This window comes from Protopterus annectens, chromosome 2.part0 (genome assembly GCF_019279795.1).
Source record: "Protopterus annectens isolate FY-2018-M chromosome 2.part0, PAN1.0, whole genome shotgun sequence".
NCBI classification, from domain to species: domain Eukaryota; kingdom Metazoa; phylum Chordata; order Ceratodontiformes; family Protopteridae; genus Protopterus; species Protopterus annectens.
The window spans coordinates 430204944-430212358 of NC_056728.1; positions in this window are offsets into that span (position 1 = coordinate 430204944).

Consider the following 7415-nt stretch of genomic DNA (forward strand, 5'->3'; position numbering starts at 1 on the left):
GACCATCCCTCCATCATGCATGCTATGCCTGTGATACTGTCTATGATTTCTGAACATATCCATCATGACAGCTTTGCATTACACATAATTGACATAGTCACCCCTACTGCGTGGGATACGTGCACGTCGTGCGCACATTCCATATGACATCGACGGTATATGCCCATGCACATGTGTGCTGTGACACTATACATACATGTCCTATCCCCTGCTGTGGCACTTCATTGTTGGATATCCACTGCCAGCATCAGCGTGGGTGGTGGCATTGTTCTGTGTTTGAAATCCCTATGGCGGACCCCGGGTGTGTACATGTTGTCCCACTGCTGTGCACACGTTGTCCACAGTCGTTGGTATGCTGCGCGGCTTAGCATTACATAACCAACTTTCACCACTCTCTGCCTGATGGACAGGTATCTTTACCTACACACACCGTTCACATACTGTACAGATTCGTCATACGTATCATGCGTTACACAACAGTACATCTCGTGGGTTCGACATACCTTTCCGGCCTTTGGTTCTGTATTCGTCAGTACTTGCTTGCTACTCCTTCTTTTGTATTCGGTATTTGTTCGGTATGAACATACGGTTTGAATATCCAGGGAGTCTTCCTTATATTCGTCGTCACCTGAGGCATGTGGGTTCATCACGCCAATAGCTGTTCCTCGGTGTGTACTTATGCGCATATCACCGGTGATCCCCCTCCATTCGTACGTTACGCGTCGGCACTAGGCCATGGTTCATTCCTCGTGTGGGCGTTGGTTATTTGCAATACCTTCGTGGGGATGGTATGTATTGTATCATGTTTGTGTGACTGCATCCGCTATGTGTGGTGTCAGGTACATTTCGCTGTGGTGTTAGCCGTGGATTGTGTGTGTTGGGTATGGTATTCTGTTCGACATGTGGGTCTCCGTGTCCTGGCGGCGTCTGTCGATGGCGTTGTGCATTCAGATGTGTAACATAGCTGTTATATTCCTGTACACAACGGATGCAAGGATGCATCAGCTGCTGCTAGTGTTTCCCACGCGGCTTGTTGCGGGTATGCCGCTGTCATTGACTGCCTGTATGCTTTTGCTACGGTTTTAGCTGTTATCCCTTTGATATGTGCGATGGGGTATATCTGCGGATGTGGGTGACGGTGCGGGTGTGGGTCTTGCATTTATACATACAAGATATGCTTGTGTGTGTGCTCCATCCCTGCTTGGGGAGCTGCAGGTTACCTGTCTGTTGTTCTGGGAATGTTTGTTTTGTTGATGTCGTGTGGTGTCGGTATCGCCTGCATGTGTGCTTCCTGCACGTATTCCTCCTTCACATCGGTTATATATCTGCGGATGTTCGTCCGTGCCTACTATCCATTGGCATTTTGTCACTGATAGTTACGGTGATTGTGATCCTATACTTGGGACGGCCTGTATGCTACCGGTAGCCTCCTATTCGTGTGCCGCTTGCTTACTTAACGGTCGTGGAACACACAGCGGTATTTACGGGACCGTAAGTGTTCACGATCGGTGCCGGGATAGCACATTCGTATTTTCACCATACATGCCTGATGCTGTGTAACTTTGCCGACGTATCGTGTTGAGTCTACCTTATGGCCGCCATACATACGGTCATGGTTTGTACATGCGTCCTTTGCATCTCCTGTTGGCTATGGCCCTGTGGTACATTCTGGGACATTTCCGCTTTGCATCGTTTTACGTCGCCACGCACATAGCCACTGAGGAGATGTCAGTACTACTTTGTGGGTACTGCTGTACATACGCCTATGGTTCCTGTACTGTATGCCTACGCATGTTATTACACTCCGCCTGTGACATGTCACCTACATACACATTTTACAGTGGCACACACATTACACACACACAGCGGAACACACGACAACCTCACCTCACACATACACATATTGCCGCCATGGCTCTCAACCTTCTATTTCCAAAATGAGGAACACACACATTAGTAATGTGGAACAAATGGGCATAATGTGGAACACATACTAATGGCATAGTAACAACTTCAGCTAAGTAGGTCATAGGATGATTAAAATATGCTGATTTACTTACAGTGAAGAACCTTTAATGAAGTACTATGATTAATTTCTATTTACCAGGATGTCATTTAAATACATTCCTAACAATGGATGTTTGACAGACATTTTCAATGTGGAACTTTGAGGAACTGCGAGGAACATGAACTGTTTTACACCCCAAATGAGGTATGTTCCTCATAATGACGTACAGTTCACTGGTATGCTTGCCGCTTTCACACCGACGGTTGAACACAATACCTACGTTGGCCGCATCGCCGGCGGTGGCGTGTATCTCCGCACTCATATCCTATGGATATGACACGCACATATCCCGTTACTGTACCGTGGACTGGTGATCATCCCGACACGCGGATATGTATTGATGCAGGTTGACATTTCCATGGCTGGCGTTACCTGCTCTGCCCAACCTCCCGGATGATCGGGTTGTCGGTCACTATGTTTACTATGTGGAGATTTCGCGTCTTACTTATCTGTGAACTTGCATCCCTGGGTTCCATATTACCCTGTTGTACTTTATATCTGTGTATGCGTACATATATTTCTACATGTGTACTGATATCTATTTCCGTATCTGTGTATGCACATAAGTACATATGTGGTCGACTTGCGGCGATAGTGGCAGCATATGCTACGCCGTGTGCTGTAGAACCGGCGTCGTGAGGTGTTGGTGTTCCATGCTCTGCTGGCTATTGGGTGTGAAGTGTTTGGCGGTGCCTTTGTTGGAGTCACACATAGGTCCGCCATACGGTACACATTACGGGCGGACATGTTTGTGTGGCATCCATTTCACTGTGTGTGCAGGTAAGGAGGTGTCAGTCCATGGGGCCTACACTGTCAAAGTATGTGCTATCGTTCCCTCTTTGCCAGGGCGTAGGCATATTGGGTACGCCTCTGTCTACCTACTGGGGCTGGCACAGCGTGTTCATGGCGCTGAACGCCCTGTGCCTGTGCTTGCCTTGGCAGTTGTGGCGGGCTTGGTGGCCCTACACCATTATGTCCCTGCAGCAGCTGTTTCCGCAGAATCATATTGTGTAGCATACAACATACTATGAATATGTGGGCACATGTGCCTGGAGAGTACTGCAAGGCTCCACCGGATGTATCCAAGCACCGGAACCATGATTTCAAAATCCCAAACACACGCTCTATGATTATTCTGGTTTGTGCGTGTGCCTCATTATGGCGTTCTTGCATGTGTGTGTGTGCATTTCTGATGGGTGTCATCAGCCACGGCTCCAGTGCATAGCCAGCATCCCCCACAAGGTGACCTTGTGTGATGTCCCCCCTGGCGAATACCTGATACAGCTGTGAGGCATGCCAGATATGGGAGTCGTGGAAGCTTCCAGGGCTGCCAGCACACACATCCATGATAATGCCCTGCGCATTGCACACGACCTGGCAATTGATGGAGGGTATCCCTTGTGGTTTATGTAGCGTGTACCCTGCTCCCCGGGCGGTGACTTGATTTCTATGTGCGTACAGTCGATCGCACCCAGTACCTCCGGGTATTGTGCCACACGGTGGAAGCGGCGCATATTGCTAGCCAACTCCTCCTGAGATCTGGGGAAGTTTATATACTCATGGGCATGTCGTAACATGGCATCCAGGAACTGGTGTAGTACCCTAGATGCTGATGCCTGTGAGATACCCATTATATCCCCGGTTGGCCTTTGAAAGGTACCTGTAGCCAGTATTCGCAAGCTCACACATACCTTTGTGTCCACTGGGATAGGCTCCCCTCTGTTGTCTCTTGTTCTCAGGCGTGGCCGGCACAGCTCCACTATTTGCTGTAACGTGTCCCTGTCCACCCTGTAGCGCTCTACTATCTCCAGGTCTTGCAGCCCCTGGTAGGTCACCCTTGGTCTGAACACTCTCCTTCTCCTGTGAGGCCTACGGTAGTTGTCGGCACCGTCCTCCGCAACTCCGTCTGTCTCTGCCACATACCTATGCATCATGGCCACGGCGGCACCCACCATATACATATTAAAAGTTCCCCGTGTGTTTACACCCTACGGCGGCGTTTGGGAAATCGCTGTGTGTTGTGTGCATTCACACTTTATACTGTTGTGCTGTATACCCGGTGATGTCATTGGGTGTGTCTGTGCAGCCGTATCCATGGATTATTTTCGGTGTTTTACGGTTGCAACTGCAACGGTATTGCCTTTAGTGTTACATTACAGTTGCCTGCATTGGCTTAGCTTTGCATCTTACATTACTGCATCCTGCAGGCACATGGCATATGATGCATTTTATCTGCAGCCGCAGTTATGCTACCTCTGTACTTGGCTGTGCTATTTCGGTTCTTTGTTCTTTGCATTTCTACTACATCCCCTACTATCTTTGCATTCATATGCCTCCCCTTTCCCGTTATGCAGGAGTCTGCATACAGAGTTGTCGGCTGCCGCTTTGCCCTTCCTGGATTGATTGGTGTTGATTGCTCATTACGGCTCCAATTACACTGCTTCCGCATTTCCTCATATTCTCCGCATTACCTTCCTATATCCGTGGTTGTTGACGGGAGGCCGTCACATGACTGTGTTGGGGAACATAGTCATCCTCGTGCACATGCATCTGTGCGCGCATTATGTACTCTCAGCGCATCTATTTCCTCACACGGTCCTGCTGCTGTGATGTGCATTGTACAGCCCAGGTTTGCTGGCCTCAATATGCTTCCTCCTACAGTGGCACACCCTCTGCGATTGACATGTATCTCGTGTAGGCCACTCCTCGGTGTAGTACCGCTGCGCCGTTTGCTCCATCCTTACACCGGCGCCAGCTTTGAGATTCACTATTATCTGCCTCATTTGCATGGCATTGACTGCTAATACATGGTTACGGCGCCGAACACTCCCACCACTCCTTGACAACCCTTGCGCTGGGGTTGGCCTTTCCATACATACTATGGTGTGTGGTGGCTGTACAGCTGATGTGTATTATACAGCTCTTTTAGGACATTGTCATATTATTTCATTGCTTTGCACCTTCTGTACACATATCCGGGGGTTCTGCTGTGGTTTCTACGTACATGACATTTTTGTCATTATTTACAGTTTGTGCATGTTTTCTTTGGACATTCTCGGTGCCTTTCGCCTTTGGCATATTGCACCTGTATGATACCTGACGTTAACAGCCTTCCGTTACTCCTTGGTCATGTTTGGGTAAATGTAAACCGTTTTTTTTCGGTTTACATTGCCGTGCCCTTACGCTACGCATGCCCCACTTCGTGAATCGCTATTTGCCTTCATTTGCATGGTGCAATACCGCACACAGTGTGATTAGCATACCTGCGCTGGGGGTGGCACAGGTCCGGCGCACGCCGGTAGTGCACGTGGGATTGCTTCATACCTGAATCGCTCGGTGGCCATATTTGGCTTTATAACGCCAACGCTATGCTGGCGCCTGGCGCAAGGTTCATGAATCCCGGGGTATATCTAATATCCAGCTCCCTATTGTTCAGTACTCAGCATACAGAATTAGCTTACCTTCATTTTGCACTCATCAACATTTGGATGTAGTTTATGTTAAATCCTCACTTGCAGAACAATGGCAGGCACAGACAATTAAGTCAAGCCATCAAACAAACCTGCAGTTCTATTCTAGGCACAGGAACTGCTCACTTTTAACTGCACACCTACCTTGAATTCCTGTTTGTAGAATATAGATACTTTACTTTAATAAACTCCCAACTCCTTATCATAGACAGTTACGCCTTTGCAGTTACATCCATACAACAGACATAATTTGATTTAACACCCTGTTGGAATTTTATTCATGGCAGAGTCATCACGTTAAACCATTCTTTCCCCCAACCTTATTACTTTCACACACCCCCAACTCCCTTTGCAGACTTCTAGTTTATTACCTTTGCCCAGCATACAAAATTATGGTCACCCCCATTGCTGTTCCATTTCTTGCACACCTAAACAGAAGAATCAGCGCCCCATACTGTCCATAGCTCAGAATTTAGATTTAAAAGAGCTAAAATAAATAGCAAGTTCCTTTTAAAAGATGACATACTAGTATAGCTGTAGAGTTTAATGGCTAGCTTGCTGTTTAGTTTAGAAAAGTCTCGGGAAAACAATACCATTTATACTATTTTTTCAACAAAAATATTTTAGATGATTTCTTGCAGACATTTCCATGATATTCTTATGTAAGGATAGAAAAGTGCCCAAAAATGTATCCCAAAAGAATTCAAACCTAGGAAAAGTATTCTTATTTTAATAATGCCTGGTAAACTAGAGTTGGTATGTAACGTACAAGCTATATAGACGCTGTCCTACTGAAGCAATATTGCTCATTTTGAATAGCTAATGAAAATGACCGTCAGCTGACATGCCAAATTGTGTTATTAGATGACATTTTCTATCTCATCATCTTTCTGTTGCAGCCCCCCCCACCCATACACACACACATACAAACACAGCACACAGCCATGACCCGTGTTTATGTAGGCTACAGGGGCTAGATACATATACTGCTTGTTGAGGAGTATTGGCCTGCAGATAACCCTGTAGTACCTCTAGCACTAGCACATGAGTGAAGAGAAGATCCAGATACCTATCTGCTCATGAAAACTCTAACAAGGCACAGAACGACAGGAGGAGGCACGGTATCATTAATTTAGAAGGTAATAAGGGATTGAGGATGGATGAATGGATCTGTCAATTTTTCACATTACATAATGGTTTCTGGCATCTTGCATAAGGTCCATGTTAATCTTAATCATTGACTTAAAAAAACTCTAAAACAATAGCTTATACAGACGCAAAACAACTAACATCATATATGCCTGCACATATTTCTAGAATACCTTAGTAAATTTTCTTTTTATTGTAATACTTTTCATCTAGAATGCTATGATCTTTGCCTGGATAAATACTGGCATAATCCATTGTTATGTGAGGGAAAAACTGCTCGCAGTCAATATAAAATTAATAAATCTTAGGCCAACATTGTTAAGTAAACTCTTACATAAAATAGCACAACTCATCTTGGGCATGTCTACATATGTGTCTACCTGGGCTAATCATTTGTGTGTCTGTTTGTTTGTTTGTAATGCACCTATTCATTATGGACCCATTTTAGCTGCAAGCAGGGAGTTACAACTGAATATTGAAAAGGTAGTAGAAATTTGAAAGAAGTACTTGTTTACAATATACATCTGTACTGACAATACAGTATTGAAAAAGCAGTACAAAATTGGCAGTTGAGAGCACAGAGTATGTCAACAGCATACACATAGCATAAAACAAAATATTAGGATGCCTAATATATACATATTTATTGGACAGTACAGTTTATGGTAGCATTATGACTGTGACATATGTTTGAAAGTACATCTGTAGAGTGCTGCCAAGAGCAGGCT